A 17,228-nucleotide genomic window follows, 5' to 3' on the forward strand; every position below is an offset into this window, starting at 1 on the left:
TATGGGAGGTGAAGAGATAATTGTTGGGGGGGAGGGGTTGAGGAAGACACTGTTCTTGGTTCTATGTTACACTAGCTTTTATGAATTCTGAAGTTCAACATTTGCATTGAAAGCAATGGAAGTAAAACCCGGATGTCTTAATCCGTCCTTCTTTCTATGGAGCCCTATTGTAACCCTATGTTAGAGGCTGTGAGAGTCGGACTATGTGTGAAAGAGGTTTTGAGTGTACACTTCTCCCTCCGTATTCACGGTTTCAGCATTCGCGCTTTCAATTATTCCCGATTTTTAGCTTGCTGGCTCCTCCCACCAAATTACATCAGCTTGCATAGAGAAATCGCTGATTCCTAGCACTTTGTTCACTGTGTTTTGCCTCTCCTTCAGGAACAGGCCAGGTCTCCCACCATGTTATTTGCGGTTTCACCCTATTCATGATGGTTTTTAATAGAAAACAGCAAATAACATATAAAAAAGTTATTCACGGTTTTTCAGTATTTGCGGTTCTGTTAATCCCCTATCATAGCGAATACAGAGGGAGAAGTGTGTTAGGTGTTCTGTCTCTGTGCCCCAAAACAGTATTAGGCCAGGGGTCTCAAAGTCCCTCCTTGAGGGCCGCAATCCAGTCGGGTTTCAGGATTTCTCCAATGAATATGCATGAGATCTATGTGCATGCACTGCTTTCAATGCATATTCATTGGGGAAATCCTGAAAACCCGACTGGATTGCGGCCCTCGAGGAGGCACTTTGAGATCCCTGTATTAGGCAGTGTGTCGCAAACTTTTTAAGCTGTGGCGCACTAACCTAGGGGCTGCAGCTGGAGGGCACCCAGGAATGCGCAGATGCCAACACATACGCGGATGTCTTCCAGCCGTGGCCCCGAGCCTCCTATTATTGCCGGTGGGGAGGGGGGTGCTGCAAAAGGAGAGGTGAGGAGAAGGAGCAGAGGTGCCGGCTGACTGACTACAGGACATGCCTCTCGCTGTGAGAGGCGTGTCCTGTAAGCAGTCAGCCGGCGCTGCCTCCTCTCCAACATCTCACGACACACCTGGAATCTGTGGTTCATAGTCACAAGCACACGAGACAAACGTGCGCCGACATTTGAGAGCGGACAACTGAGCGCAAGACTTCAGCGTGACGCTCTAAAAGTTTTCTGTATAATGGGGGGGGGTTACAAACCCCCCCCCATTCCCCCAACACAGCAGCGCCAACACTAATAAGTAAAGTGGGGGAAAGATTTTAGAGCGGCGCGCTGAAGTCTTGCTCTCAGTTGTCCGCTCTCAACTGTCGGCGCGCGTTTTGTCTCGTGCGCTTTTGTCCCGTCACCAGAATCTGCTGGGGCACACAGTATGCAATACTCTGGCATAAGGCTTATTATCCCAGGACAAGCAGGCATGATATTCTCACACATGGGTGACGTCATCTACGGAGCCCCAGCGCGGACAGCTTTTTCAGCAAACTTGCTAGAAGTTTCAAGTTTGCACACTGCACCACGCATGTGCTAGCCTTCTCGCCACTAGAGGGCGCATCCCCACCTCGTGGTCCTCAGTTCATTTTCATCCGCGGAGCCAGAAGCCCTGTGGATAAAATTGTGCTACTTTTGCCTTCTGTCGCCGCGGCTGTGTTCGGAATTTCGACGCGGTCGCTGCGCTACGTTTATTTTCTGTCTTTGTTTTCTTTAATTCTCAAAAAAAAAAAAAACATCTCTTTTTTCTTTCGCTCCGGGGGCTCCCGGTAGCCGTGGCCGAGGAACCTCGTCTGTTCCCGGCCTTGTTTTGGGCCCATGTCCCGACCCGTAACGGGTTTTAAAAAATGTGGTAAGTGTGATAGACTTTTGTCCATCACTGACCCTCACAGGTGCTGTATTCGGTGTTTGGGGCCCCATCACCCGACAGCATCGTGCCCTAAGTGTGCCACTTTCCAGAAACGGGCCCTTACTCGGCGCAAGGCCCGCATGGCGGATCTCTTTACCGTCGATACCCCGACGGGGAAGGCCTCGAGCTCGGCCTCGGCTTCGGCCCCGGCCTCGACCTCGGCCTCGACGTCGGACCCCTCGGCTCCCGCGAAGCTGGTTGCCTCGCAGAAGCAAGCCCCGGGTAAGTCTCCACTTCCTTCCTCAGTTTCATCTAACAGGAAGCCATCCTCGGGCTCGTCCTCGGCGGGACCGCAGATCTCGACCCAGCCCAAGGTGTCGAAGGGGTTAGCCCCGAGGGAATACTCGAAACCGAGGTCGCCCTCTGCGGAGCGCCCCCAGGTGTTGCCTCCGGGTCTCACTATCCCGGCGTTCCAGGAGTTGCTTCGCGCTTTGATCTCCTCGGAGCTTTCCGGGGCCATTGAGACCTTGCAGCAGGCTTCGGCCTCGACTTCGGTCTCGGGGGCCCCGCAGTTGGTGACCTCGGCCTCGGGCACCGGCCTCTCGGCGGCTGAAGCTCCCTCAGCCTCGACCTCGACGCTTCCCTCGGACCCGACCCCGGTGAGACAGCCCGAGGTCAGTGTGCGATCCCGAGACAAGCAGCGCCGGGTACGCCGGATCTCCTCCTCCTCGTCCCCGAGGTCGTCACGGGGATCCTCGCCCTCGAGTAAGCCTCGGGCGAAGCACCGTCTTAAAAGGTCTAAGCGGTCTCGAGCCTCGCCTCGGAGGAGTCGTCGTTCGACCCCGCCCGAGACCGGAGCCTTACGTGTCGAGGAACTCCGCCTCGACAATCCAGATCTTTTACGGTCCCCGATCAGGGAGAGTTCCCGTGCCTCCTCACCGAGGCGGAAGGGACGGGCCTCCATACCCCGTACCCCGGGGGGTTCCCCACGGGGGTCTCTTCGCCGGACGGTGTCCCCGACTCCTTCGAGGTCACGGGAGCGTGCCTCTTGGGGTTCGGGGTCCGGGGGACAGTTCGGGTATTCTCGCCAGGCCTCTCCTTTCGGCTCCGTCGAGAAGTCTCGGTCACCCTCCCCGCCTGCACGGACCTCTTCTTTTTCTAAGTTTGTCCATGACATGGCGAAGGCTTTGGGGGTGGACCTGTCGGCAGGGTCACACTATACCTCAGAATTTTTGGAGGAACAGGATTCTCCTGCCCCTCAACGGGAATCCCCCCGCCTCCCACTTCACAAGGTCCTCCTTCAAACCTTGCTGCGGAACCTTGAGACCCCTCTTACAGTGGCGGTAGTGCCCACCAAGATGGAATCCAAATACCGGACCCTTCCCCCTAAAGGGTTTGACAAGGGGCAACTCTCCCATCAGTCGCTCTTGGTGGAGTCGGCTCTTAAGCGCACGCAGCCTTCTAGAGTCTCAGCTGCTGCCCCCCCGGGGAGAGAGGGTCGGACCCTAGATAAATTCGGCCGTCGTCTGTACGCGAATTCCCAGATGGCCACAAGGGTCCTCAACTATGCTTTCGCCTACTCTTCCTACCTCAGGTCCATGGTCAAGGATCTGCCGGATTTTCAGGGGGTGATCCCGGAGTCGCACAGGGATAAATTTGCCACCTTTGCGTCAAACCTATCCCAGCTCAGATTCTATCTGTTTCATGCGGTGTATGACGCCTTTGAGCTTGCCTCGAGGGTCTCGGCTTGTGCGGTAGCCATGCGCCGGCTGGCGTGGCTACGGACCCTCGAGATGGACCCTAACTTGCAGGAGCGCTTGGCCAATCTACCCTGCATCGGGTCGGAGTTATTCGACGACTCCCTGGATGCGGCCACCAAGAAGCTTTCTGAGCAGGAACGCTCTCTGGCGTCTCTAGTTCGTCCAAAGCCTAAGCCGCCGGCTCAGAGGCCTTTTAAACAGCCGCCTAGGCGGTACCCTCAAAAATCCACACCGGCCTTTTCGAGGCCTCCACCCCGTCGCCCTACCCAACAGGGTAGAGGGGGACCCGCCAAACCCGCGGCGCAGGGGGTGTCCAAACCGGCGCCGTCTTTTTGACGGGATGAGCGGCCGGGGGCTGGCCCCCGCCGCGAGGTCGCTCAACCCCCTCCCCATCGGGGGTCGGCTCACGGCTTTTGCCGGGACTTGGTCTGGGATTACGTCAGACGCATGGGTGCTCCGGACCGTCTCAGAGGGCTATTCGTTAAACTTCTCCAAACAGCCTACAGACAGGCCCCCCGGGGCGTGCCCGTCCAATCGAAGCCAGTTGACCCTTCTCCGAGAGGAAGCCGGGGCCTTGTTGAGCCTTCGGGCGGTCGAAAGGGTGCCTCTCGATCAGCGAGGCCGGGGATTTTATTCCCGTTACTTTTTGGTCCCCAAAAAGACCGGGGACCTACGCCCCATTTTAGACCTCCGGAAGCTCAACAAGTTCCTGGTCCGGGAGAAGTTCCGTATGTTATCGCTTCCGATTCTATATTCCCTGTTGGAAGAGGGGGACTGGATGTGCTCCCTCGATTTGAAGGAAGCGTACACCCATGTTCCGGTGCATCCCGACTTTCGGAAGTTTTTAAGATTTCAGGTCGGGGATTTGCACCTCCAATACCGTGTACTACCCTTCGGTCTGGCTTCATCCCCTCGGGTATTCACGAAATGCATGGTAGTGGTCGCGGCTGCTCTGCGTTCCCGGGGGTTGCAGGTCTTTCCCTATCTGGACGATTGGCTGATCAAGGCCCCGACAAGGGAGGGGGTTATTTCAGCGACCCAACAGACTATCACGTTTCTTCAGGGTCTGGGGTTCGAGGTGAACTTTCCCAAGTCTCACTTGCAGCCGACTCAATCCCTCCAGTTTATAGGGGCCGTGCTGGACACGGTTCTTCTCCGTGCCTTCCTTCCTTCCCCACGACTGGAGGCCCTGCTCCGCCTGGGCCGGCAGGTTTCGCAACTCCAGGTAGTGTCGGCTCGACGCATGATGGTGCTTTTGGGGCACATGGCGTCGACAGTCCAAGTGACCCCATTTGCTCGGTTGCACCTGAGGATCCCTCAGTGGACCTTGGCCTCGCAATGGCGTCAGGACCGCGACCCTCTGTCTCGACGCTTGACGGTGACTCCGTCTTTCAGACGCTCGCTCCGTTGGTGGACCAGCTCTACCAATCTGTCCGGGGGTTTGCTCTTTCGCGTCCCTCCGCATTGCAAGGTCCTAACCACGGACTCTTCGGAGTATGCGTGGGGGGCTCATCTGGACGGTTTACGAACGCAGGGCCGATGGTCGGCCACGGATCGTCGGTGTCACATCAACGTGTTGGAACTTCGGGCCATTTATCTGGCCGCTCGGACCTTCGGTCACCTCCTGCACGATCGAGTGGTTCTCGTTCGGACAGACAACCAGGTGGCCATGTATTACGTCAACAAACAAGGCGGGACGGGCTCTTGGCCTCTGTGCCAGGAAGCCCTACGGCTTTGGACATGGGCCGTCTCTCAGAACATTTTCTTGCGGGCGGTTTACATTCAGGGAGAGCTGAATTGTCTGGCAGACAAGCTCAGTCGTCTCCTCCAGCCGCACGAGTGGTCTCTGAATTCCCGAGTCCTCCGCGAGGTCTTCGACCGATGGGGGACTCCTCAGGTGGATCTGTTTGCTTCGCCCGAGACTTGCAAACTACCCCTCTACTGCTCTCGGATGTACTCCCAGGACCGTCTCGAAGCCGATGCTTTTCTTCTCGACTGGGAGGGGAGGTTCCTTTATGCATTTCCTCCTTTTCCTCTGATTTTGAGAACGCTGGTTCATCTAAAATCGACCAAAGCCACTATGATTCTCATTGCGCCTCGTTGGCCAAGACAACACTGGTTCTCCCTGCTCCTTCAACTCAGTGTCAGGGAGCCTCTACTTCTGCCTGTCTTTCCCTCTCTGCTGTCTCAGAGTCGGGGTTCGCTGTTACATCCCAATCTTCAGTCGTTACATCTGACCGCTTGGTTCCTTTCTCCTTGACTTCGATTCCGGTTTCTCACTCAGTGCGGGAAATCCTAGAGGCCTCTCGCAAGGTATCGACTAGGCTTTGCTATGCCCAGAAGTGGACCAGATTTTCTTCTTGGTGCTCCACCAACCACCTGGACCCGGATTCAGTCCCTGTGTCTTCGGTCCTGGAATATCTGTTGCATCTCTCGAATTCTGGTCTGAAGACGACTTCTATTCGAGTGCATCTTAGTGCAATTGCTGCATTTCATCAACATCTCGAGGGTCGTTCCCTCTCCTTGCATCCTCTGGTTTCTCGTTTCATGAGAGGTCTTGTGAATGTTCATCCCCCTCTCAAGCCTCCCCCTGTGGTATGGGATCTTAACGTGGTTTTGGCTCAACTGATGAAACCTCCTTTTGAGCCTATCGATAAAGCTCTTCTTAAATTTCTTTCTTGGAAAGTAGTCTTTTTGATTGCGCTCACGTCCGCTCGTCGGATTAGCGAGCTACAGGCTTTGGTGGCGGACCCTCCTTTCACGGTGTTTCATCATGACAAGGTGGTTCTTCGCACCCATCCCAAATTTTTACCTAAGGTTGTGTCTGATTTCCACCTCAATCAGTCCATTGTTCTTCCGGTATTTTTTCCAAAGCCCCATTCTCATCCTGGTGAAACGGCGCTTCACACGCTTGACTGTAAGAGGGCGTTGGCTTTTTATCTCCAACGTACTAAGTCTCATCGGAAGGTTCCTCAATTGTTTTTGTCCTTTGATCCTAATCGGATAGGACATCCGGTTTCCAAGCGTACCTTGTCCAACTGGTTAGCTGCTTGTATCTCTTTTTGCTACGCTCAGGCTGGTCTCCCGCTCTCGGGTCGAGTCACGGGTCATAAGGTCCGGGCGATGGCAGCTTCGGTTGCTTTCCTCCGTTCTACTCCTATGGAGGACATATGTAAAGCTGCCACCTGGTCTTCGGTTCATACGTTCACCTCCCACTACTGTCTGGACTCCTTGTCCAGGAGTGACGGCCGGTTTGGCCAGTCGGTGTTACGTAACCTGTTTTCCTAAATTGCCATCTTCCCACCTGCCCTCTGTCTGGTTGGCTTGGAGGTCACCCATGTGTGAGAATATCATGCCTGCTTGTCCTGGGATAAAGCACAGTTACTTACCGTAACAGGTGTTATCCAGGGACAGCAGGCATATATTCTCACAACCCGCCCACCTCCCCGGGGATGGCTTTTCTTTGCTGGATATGGAACTGAGGACCACGAGGTGGGGATGCGCCCTCTAGTGGCGAGAAGGCTAGCACATGCGTGGTGCAGTGTGCAAACTTGAAACTTCTAGCAAGTTTGCTGAAAAAGCTGTCCGCGCTGGGGCTCCGTAGATGACGTCACCCATGTGTGAGAATATATGCCTGCTGTCCCTGGATAACACCTGTTACGGTAAGTAACTGTGCTTTCAGCACCCCAGTGCCCTCACTCCTTTGGTTTTCCTGCGGAGTCAATATTTTCATTAAAAGAAACAAAAAAAAAAAAAGGAATACCGGTCACTCTTGTCACTCTTTAATTTAAAGGTGGGACTGTCAGGGGTTCTTGGGGATGCCCACTCCCTCTTGCCGCCAGGGTCTTCCATGTACACCCACCTTTAAATTAAAGAGTGGCAGGAGGAATACCCACTCCCTCCTGCAGACGGGTCCTCCACTAATATAAGCCCTACCCCCCAAAATAAGCCCTAGTTAAGATCGACCCCCATAGTCCCTCCCGAATGTCCCCAACTCCATCCCTGACACTAGTGCTACCTGACTTGCCGAAAAAATTGGACTCGATGCAGCAAATCCTCCCCCCTGCTGCTTTAGGAGGCTGCGGAGCGGAGGGATGTCAGTCTCATGGTGGGAGGGTCGGTGGGGTTCTGCTGCATATGGGGATGGGAGGGAGGGATAGAATGATGCTGCACAAGGGGGTGGGGGTGGAGAAAGAAAGAGGAAGAAATGGGGTAGAGGAAAGGAAGGGAAAGATGATTGTTGTACATGAAAAAAAAATAAGACATCCCCTGAAAATAAGCCCTAATGCGTTTTATGGACCCCAAATTAATAATAATAACTTTATTTTTTCTATACTGCGATAATCTTGCAACTTCTAGGCAGTTATATAAGACACTGTTTTATTTTCAGAGAAACACGGTACTTGGGATCTAGCTAGGTACTTGGGACCTGGGTTGGGCCACTGTTGGAAACAGGATTCTGGGACTGAATGACCTTCAGTCTGTCCCAGTATGGCAAATTTATTTTAAATGTTGTTAGGTTCTTATCAGGCCTGTCTGTGTTGCTCGGAGGTAAAGAGACCTTTGGAGAAATTTCAGGCCATCAGCAGTTGTGAGTGGGTGGGGTGGGAAAAGCATCAAGAATGAAGGACAAAAAGCCAACAAGGCTGTGCAGTGGGTGTGAAATCTGACGACATTCACACGTCATCTAACAAGCCCTCTGCAAGCATCTAGCGCCTATTTTCAGGTATTCTGTGGACCACCACCACCAAACTGGCAGCCCATTTCTACTGACCTACTTTTCTCTAAAGGAAAGCTTCAAGAAACTTGTTTTCCACTTTCATAAGATTTCGGCTGCAGTTTCAGTAGGCAGCCCCTGAGCTCCTTTTTCCTGTGGCTTTGCAGCCCAAACAGGTGGTTTATTTTAAAAAACCACATTCTTAAACTTTGCTAAGCTATTTGGCTTTTCCCCCCTTCTTTCTGTCCGTAGAACATATTTGTTTAGAAAAAAAAGGGCTCCTTTTATCAAGCCACGCTAGCGGTTTTAACACGCGTAATAGCGCGCGCTAAACCGCGGGACGCGCTAGCCGCTACCGCCTCCTCATGAACAGGCAGTAGTTTTTGGCTAGTGCGGGGGTTAACGCGTGATGAAAAGTCACGTGCGTTAACCCCGCTAGCACGGCTTGATAAAAGGAGCCCAAAGTCGAAAGAAAAACAAACATCCCCCCCACCGCACAAACCATCCTCCCTCTCCAACTAGGGCCACTCTGAGTAGTTTAGAACAAAATTTTAGATCCTTTACTATTTTTTCACTTGCGCCAATCAGTGCATTAATTTATTTAAAAAAATTTATATCAATGCATTTATTTATTTAAAAAAATTTATATACCACCTATAAACAAAGCGGTTTCCATAAAAAATAAACATACATAATAATAAACGCAAGGCAGAGTTACAATTGTAAAATTAAAACAAAATCCATTAATAACATTTAAAAACAAAAAAAGTTCTTTACTTTTATTATTCTTTATTTTTGTCAACTTTCATTGGGTTTGGGGGGGTTTAGCATGATTCTTTCAATAAAAAAAGTTATAAACTAAATTTGGGGGGAGGATAGGGGGGAGAGGTCAATAGGAAAAGGGAAGAGGGGGTAGGAATTAGGGGGAGGGTATTGAGAGATGCAATGGGTATTTTGGAAATATATTTTGAAGAAATGAAAGATATTTGATGGAAATTAATATGATGAATTTTAATTGAATGACTATTTTATTTGTATTCTAATATTGTAGATTTACTGATTTCTTCAATACAAATGTTATAAATTAAAAACAAAAAAAGAAGAATACCATTCTCTCCCAGCAAACAAACAATACCCAGCCTAAAGTATCCTCCAGGCAATCAATGATACGAGCTGTTTCGTTGGAAGGTGTGCTAAGCTTTTTAGCGCACACTAATGCGTGCATGTTATCCTATAGGCGTGTTAGCAGTTAGCCCACGCACTGATGTAGCACACATTAAATCCACGCTAAAACGCTTAGTGCGCCTTTGTAAAAGAGGGCCTTAGTGTCATATCTGTGTTATTTTAATGTTCTGTGTGTTTATTAGGTGTTTCACTCCTTGGTATGGGTAATCCCTGTCTGTGACGGTTCATAGACAAAATCGCGTGAGACAACGTCGCGCCGACAACTGAGCGCAGACAACTGAGCGCAAGGTTGACGGCGTGCCGAACAAAAGCACTATTTTAAAGGGTTCCGACGGGGGGTGTTGGTGAGGAACCCCCCTATTTTACTTAAGAGACATCGCGCTGGCGTTGTGGGGGGTTTGGAGGGTTGTAACCCCCCTCATTATACTTGAAACCGAACTTTTTGCCTATTTTTTAGGGAAAAAGTTCAGTTTTAAGTATAATGTGGGGGTTACAACCCCCCCAACCCCCCCACAACGCCAGCGCAATGTCTGCTAAGTAAAGTGGGGGGGGTTCCTCCCCCACCCACCCCCGTCGGAGCCCTTTAAAATAGTGCTTTTCTTCGGCGCGCCGTCAACCTTGCGCTCAGTTGTTTGCGCGCCATTGTCTCGCGCGATTTAGTCCTGTCACCTTATAATGCTGGCACTGTACAGGGTGCCCCCCAAAACACTCCTTGATTTTAAATGGGTGCAAAACCAAAATTGATTGGACTATTCTTTCACCTTTGAGGCTACAGTTTCATCATCTCATCAAGTTTCATATGGTATCTGTTGATTACATGCACTCGATGTGCGCCTCCACCTGTTGCTCGGCAAACATCGGTGCGATAATCGAGCTCGGACCAGACTCTCCGACGCACGTCCGGTGTGATCGCGTTTATAGCCTCAGTGACGCGTTCCTGCAGATCACCCATAGTTGCGGTTAGTGGAAGTACGTACGCTCTGTCTTTCACGTGCCCCCCCCAAGGAAAAAAAGTCCCAAACAGTAACGTCCGGTGATCTCGGGGACCACACGAGGAACACCTGGTCGTTTTGTCGCGTCGCATTTGTCTGAAGGTTGTAACTTCTGCACCGGTTGCAGCTTATAAAGGTGAAAGTGCAAGCGATTGCATAAGATTTTGCAAACCCGTGCTTTTTGGGACTTGCATTTGCTGTCATCTTGTTTAGAAACCTATTCCAGTAAGTTTTGATTTCGTAACCATTTAAAATCAAGGCGAGTTTTTGTGGGCACCTTGTATTATACCTCTCTCGTTTGAATTTCTGTGATGTTCATAAGCATATTTTTGAAACTCTTTCATGGCAGTCCTATTACAGACTCTTAGTTAACCTGCACCCATGGCGATTGATAGATGCTGGATAAATGTAGTTTCTGGTTGCTTAAGAGTTTACCTTCAAGCCCCCCCCAACCCGAAGACCACTGTCGTTGCTGTCCCCCTCCCCCTGAAGACCACTCCAAACTCCCTCTGAGGCCGCCGGTGCTGCTGTCCTCCACTGCAAACCCATGAGATTCTCGGCGAATGTGGGAGCTGGAAGGCTTTGAGCATGCACAGGTGCTGATGGCCTTGGAGTGGCCCAGCGTATAACAGTGGTGTCAGACTCTTTCAGCACTGGCATGCTTATGGTAAGCACAGCGCTGGTGAGTGGAGGGAGGAAGTGGACAACAGCACTGATCCTCTTGGGCATGAAGAGAGGAGATCAGGGCCAGTGGTCTGGGGAGGGGGGTGGGGCGCAATTTGCAGTGGAGGGTAGCAGTGCCACTGGCCTCGGAGGAGGGTTTGGAATGGAGGGTAACAGTGAAGGTGGTCTTGGGGGATTTTCTTTGAGAGTGCCGGTTAACGGAGACTCTACTGTATTAAGTTTGTTTGTTGATTTTGAGTTTACCTCATTCATTGTATTTTTTGTTTATATTTGGGTTTTTGACTACCTTTATGCTGTTAACAAAATTGTAAGTTTTATGTTGAATTGTACTTGCTGTACATCACCTTGGTTGAGTCTCTTCATAAAGGCATTTAATAAATCTCTATAAATAAATTGGGCAGATCAAATACACTTCTCCCTCCGTATCTGCGGTTTCAGCATTCACGGTTTTGATTATTCACGGTTTATAACTTGCTGGCTCCTCCCACCAAATTATGTCAGCTTGCGTAGAGAAATCGCTGATTCTAAGCGTTTACAGAGAAAATCGCTCATTCCCGGCGCTTTCTTCACCGTGTTTTGCCTCCCCTTCAGGAACAGGCCAGGTCTCCCACCACGTTATTCGTGGTTTCACCATATTCACAATGGTTTTTAATAGAAAACAGCGAATAATGTATGAAAAGGTTATTTGCAGTTTTTCTGTATTTGCGGTTCTGTTAATCCCCTATCGCAGCGAATACGGAGGGAGAAGTGTAGAAACATAGAAATTGACGGCAGAAAAGGGCTGCGGCCCATCAAGTCTGCCCATACCAATGACCCACTCCCTGACTTTTACTCCCCTAGAGATCCCACGTGGATATCCCATTTTCTCTTAAAATCTGACACGTTGTTGGCCTCAATCACCTGCTGAGGTAGCTCGTTCCAATGATCGACCACCCTTTCGGTGAAGAAGTATTTCCTGGCATCACCATGAAATTTCCCTCCCTTGACTTTCAGCGAGTGCCCTCTGGTGACCGAGGGCCCTGTAAGACAGAAGATATCATCCTTCACCTCTATACGTCCCGTAATATACTTAAAGGTCTCAATCATGTCTCCCCTCTCTCTTCGTTCCTCCAGCGAGTACATCCGCAGTTTTTTTAGCCTTTCTTCATACGTGTAATCCTTACATGCTGTTCCAGTCTTTGGAACTCATTCTCAGGACTCCCGTAGTAAAACCAACAGCACCCATCCCATACTGCCAGAATAGAGCAGAAATTTAGCCCTCAAAGGAAATAGTATTCAAATGATATGCATGCCATGAAACTGAAAACAAGGTGGAGGAACATACTTGACACGTGTACACAAGAGTTTCTTGGTAAGCACAGATCTTGTGTGTAGGGTTGCCGGATATCCGGATATACCTGGACATCTGGGGATCCAGATGGCTTTTCAAAAACCGGCACTTTGTCCAGGTTTTGAAAAAAACTTTTGAGATCGGGGGCCCGAGTCTGGAGCACATCTGCGCATGCGCGGATGTGACGCGGTGACATCACACACATGCGTGCGACGTCATGCCGCATCTGCGCATGCGCGGATGTGACGCGGTGACATCACACACATGCGTGCGACATCATGCCGCATCTGCGCATGCGCGGATGTGACGCGGTGACATCACACACATGCGTGCGACGTCATGCCGCATCTGCGCATGCACGGATGTGACGCGGTGACATCACACACATGCGTGCGACGTCATGTCGCATCTGCGCATGCACAGATGCACTCCAGCCCGAAAGGACGAGGTTTGCGTGGTGCTGGAACGGGGGTGGAACGGGGCAGGGGCTATGCATCCTCTTTTTCCAGATGCAAAATCTGGTAACCCTACTTGTGTGCATTTCCAGGCAAGACTGGAGGTGCCAAGTACACATCGGCACTATTCTGCGCTTTTAAATATAAGCTTTTCAAAAATTGTTTCACTTGAAAGACTCGTATTTAAGTGCAGAAAAACAAGAGTTGATGTGTTCTTTCAGTTTTGAATTTACTTGGACTTATAGTAGAGAATGAAACAGGGACAAATTTTTCTCCGTCCCCGCAGGAACTCAATTTCCCTGTCCCATCCCCACAAGTTTTGTTCCTTTCCCTGCCCCATTCCTGTAAGCTCTACCTTAACCACACAAGCCTTGAACACCTATGATTTTAAAGTGTTTGAGGCTTGTACAAATGAGGACGGAGCTTAGGCATTGGTGGAATGAGGCATTATGACATCACAATCTGAGCTCTAGAATGTTGCTACTTAGGATTTTAAAGTGTTTGAGGCTTGTGCAGTTGAGGACGGAGCTTAGGCGCTGGTGGAATGAGGCATTATGACATCACAATCTGAGCTCTAGAATGCTGCTACTTCTGATTTTAAAGGGTTTGAGGCTTGTGCAGATGAGGACGGAGCTTAGGCATTGGTGGAATGAGGCATTATGACATCACAATCTGAGCTCTAGAATGTTGCTACTTCTGATTTTAAAGGGTTTGAGGCTTGTGCAGATGAGGACAGAGCTTAGGCATTGGTGGAATGAGGCATTATGACATCACAATCTGAGCTCTAGAATGTTGCTACTTAGGATTTTAAAGGGTTTGAGGCTTGTGCAGATGAGGATAGAGCTTAGGCATTGGTGGAATGAGGCATTATGACATCACAATCTGAGCTCTGGAATGTTGCTACTTAGGATTTTAAAGTGTTTGAGGCTTGTGCAGATGAGGACAGAGCTTGCAGGAATGGGTCAGGTACAGGAAAAGAACTCTCTGTGCAGAATGGGAAAATGAGTTCCCTCAGGGACAGGGGAATATTTGTCCCCGTGTCATTCTCTAACTCATACACTTTTGTTTCTCACTATCATCATTTATAGATTCTACAGGCTTCCTTCCACTTCTAAAAGAAGACAAAACCAGCAATTTAAAGTGAGAAATTCTGGAGAAATCCTCTGTTCAAAACCTTCAAAGCCCCCCTCCCCCCAAGCTGTATGGTAGGCTTCAAGTGTTAAGTACAGCACTTGTTTCTGCGCTGGTCTCTGAAAACTGGAAGGAAATTTAAAATGACCTAATTAACATCAGTTTGATAACATTTGAGTACAATTTTCAGCCATTTTTGGTGTTCACATTTGTTTCCCGTGCGCGAGTCCTAAACATTCTACGCGCCTCTAACACTGCTGTTAGGTTTTGAGCATTGGGGCCCTTATTTCTGAAACATATTTTGTTTACTATTTCCTAAGCCATCACATCTAATGCCGCCTGACACCTATAATGTCACTGCTACAATTTCTTTGTATAGGCTCACGTCTGTAATGTTTGTTCTCTCTAGTGTTGCATCTGCTGCCTATGCTTCTTCACTGAAATGTGTGTCCCTGGTCACTACCAAATTCTGTCATCCTCTCTCTTCCCTACAAATTACCCCAGGAGATCTCAGACGGAGCGGAAACTGCAGCAGGAGGGTTTCACATTTTTCCCTCTGTCTACCGTGTACTGTCACTTATTAAGCATGTTGCCAGGTGGACTTTAGCCTATGGCCCAGATATATCAAAGAAGAGATGTTAATGTAATCATGTATTCACCATACTGATTCTTGTTTCCCGCAAACCTCGGTTTACGAGTGCCGCGGTTTGCGAGTGTTTTGCAAGACGAGCAAAACATTCTCACAAATCGTGACTCGCAAATTGAGCATTGACTCGATTTGCGAGTCCCTCCGCCTGCGAACCGGCATCGCCCCCCCCCCCCCGCCCGCAAATGTCGCCCCCCCCCCGCAAACCGGCATTCCCCGCCTGCCCAAACTGAAAGCTTATTCCTAATGTGGCACCAGCATGCAGCACCAACCCATAGGAGGTGCCAGTGCCCGAAGATCATGCCTCTCCCCCGACTGGGCCTTGAGCATCTGCGCATGCTCAAGGCCTTCTGGCTCCTGCCTCTCTCCGAGATTCTCGGAGAGAACGAGAACCAAAAGGCCTTGAGCATGCGCAGATGCTTAAGGCCCAGTCGGGAGAGAGGCATGATCTTTGGGCACTGGCACCTCCTATGGGTTGGTGCTGCGTGCCGGTGCCACATTGGAGGTAAGCATTCGGTTTGTGCGGGCAAGGGATGCCGGTTCGCGAGGGGAGGCAATGCCGGTTCGCAGGGGGACGACGTTTGTGGGCGGGGGGTCGATGCTGGTTCGCGGGGGGGGGGGGGGTATTTGGAAGCACACCAGTGGCGTCGGAAGGGGGGGTCTTTTGGGGATGTAGTGAGGTGCAGCAGCGCCGGTGGCTGGGGGGGGGGGAGAGGAGGTGGAACAAATCAAGTGAGTTTCCCTTACTTCCTATAGGGAAACTCGCTTTGATATACGAGTAAATTGGTTTACAAGCATTCTTTTGGAACGAATTATGCTCGTAAACCAAGCTTCCACTGTATGTGGTATGTCGTCGTAAGCTGCTTGGGAGTTAGTTCCAGACTTTGGGTCCTTGGAATTCAAAGGTGGTCTCGAAGAGAGCTTTTCTCCGGACCTGGCGTGGGGATGGGTGTGGTAGCTTCCAGCGCCGAGTTGTCCTCGAGCCATTGAAGGACTGTGAGACCGGGATGGCAGAAGTGAGTCCGGCTGAGTTCTCTCCATATATGGCTTTATGGACCATACATGCCATTTTGAACTGAACCCTGCTTTTGACTGGTAGCCAGTGCAATTTCTTAAGTAGTGGACTTGTCCTCTAAAGAGAATAACTAATGGGCAGACTGGCTAGACCGTTCAGGTCTTCATCTGCCGTCATTTACTTTGTTACTATGTTACCTTGGGAAAGTCCCACTGCATTTTGTTTGCCTATACCACTCTTGCCAACAGGTGAGCCTTTTTTTGTGTGTGTAGGGGGTACTACAGTGGAAGAGAGAGGACAAGTGTAACTGGAAGAGGGAGAGAGTGCAGAAAAGGAGAGGGCAGACATTTTTAGACAACAGAGAAAGAGAGGACAGACACTATTGCATGCTGAATGTTTAGGTGGCATATTTCTTATAGGGGATGAATCAAAGAAGAGAGAGGTGATGCCCACAGAGGGAAAGGGTGGAGAAGAGAGGGAGAGATGTTGGATCAGTGGTGGGTGGGGGGCAGAGGGACGGGATAAGGCAGAGAGGGAGAGGGCATCTTTTAATCACATGATTAATTGTGATTAAAAGTTTTAATTGTGCAATTAATCTTGATTAAAATTTTTAATCTTCCTGCAGCCATAATATATGTACACTGTACCTGTATATATAATATATTCCCACCTTGCCTTATTTCCTTCTTGGGAGAGCAGTTCCTGAACCATTAGGGCCACCTTAAGTGCAGTCATCTTTTTTTTTTTATTATTTAGGTTATGCTTCTAGCAAAAGGAGTCCAGAGTAATTACTTATCTAAGGAGTCCTTTTGTTAAGGTGCTTTAACAGATTTAACACGTCTAGTGTGTGCTAAATGCTAAAAAGCCCAGCACTTGCTAAATCCATTAGCGCATTTTAATTAAAAAAGACCCCTAAGTAATTTTCTGACCTTGTATTTGCTTCTACAGGAGAAAAATGGCTAGCAGAAAAAAGGAGGTGATGTCACCTCTGTATAAGTCTTTGTTAAGACATCAGCTGCAGTTCCAGAGACCACACCTTCAAAAAGATACAAACCAGATGGAGTCGAGTAGCTACTAAAATGGTAGGTGTTTCTTATTATTACAGTTTATTAAAGTTTGAAATGCCACTAAGCTTAAGCAGATTTAGGTAGTTTACAATAAAAATATAATCAAATGATTAGAAAAAGAACGTAATAACCTTTAAATGAGATAGGCCTGACTCATACATTCCAAGAAAACTAGAATAGAGAGTCCTAGTACACCTTATTACTCTGCATCCCAGGTACGCTAGTAAACCTTCCATTCCTTCTCAAACTATGAATTGAATGCCAGTTAAAAAAAAAAAAAAAATAAGGTTTTAATAATGCTGCAAATTTTTTCAAAACTATTTCCACTCAAATAATTTGGGGCAAATTATTCAACAAAGTGGGGCCAATCCAAGTAAAAGCACTTGCGAATGTAGATTACCATCCAGCACTAGCAATCGATGGTGGAATTATTCTATG

At 49.5% G+C, this 17,228-nt stretch overlaps 1 long non-coding RNA gene across 1 annotated transcript in view; it reads left to right on the plus strand.

Moving 5' to 3' along the window:
- Positions 1-17,228, plus strand: part of LOC117355352 — a 50,549-nt gene that overhangs the window by 8,174 nt on the left and 25,147 nt on the right. The window contains exon 2 of the long non-coding RNA XR_004538344.1: positions 16,672-16,805. This is a non-coding gene — a long non-coding RNA (uncharacterized LOC117355352). The remainder of the gene's footprint in view (positions 1-16,671; positions 16,806-17,228) is intronic.

This window comes from Geotrypetes seraphini, chromosome 2 (genome assembly GCF_902459505.1).
Source record: "Geotrypetes seraphini chromosome 2, aGeoSer1.1, whole genome shotgun sequence".
Lineage (NCBI taxonomy): Eukaryota > Metazoa > Chordata > Amphibia > Gymnophiona > Dermophiidae > Geotrypetes > Geotrypetes seraphini.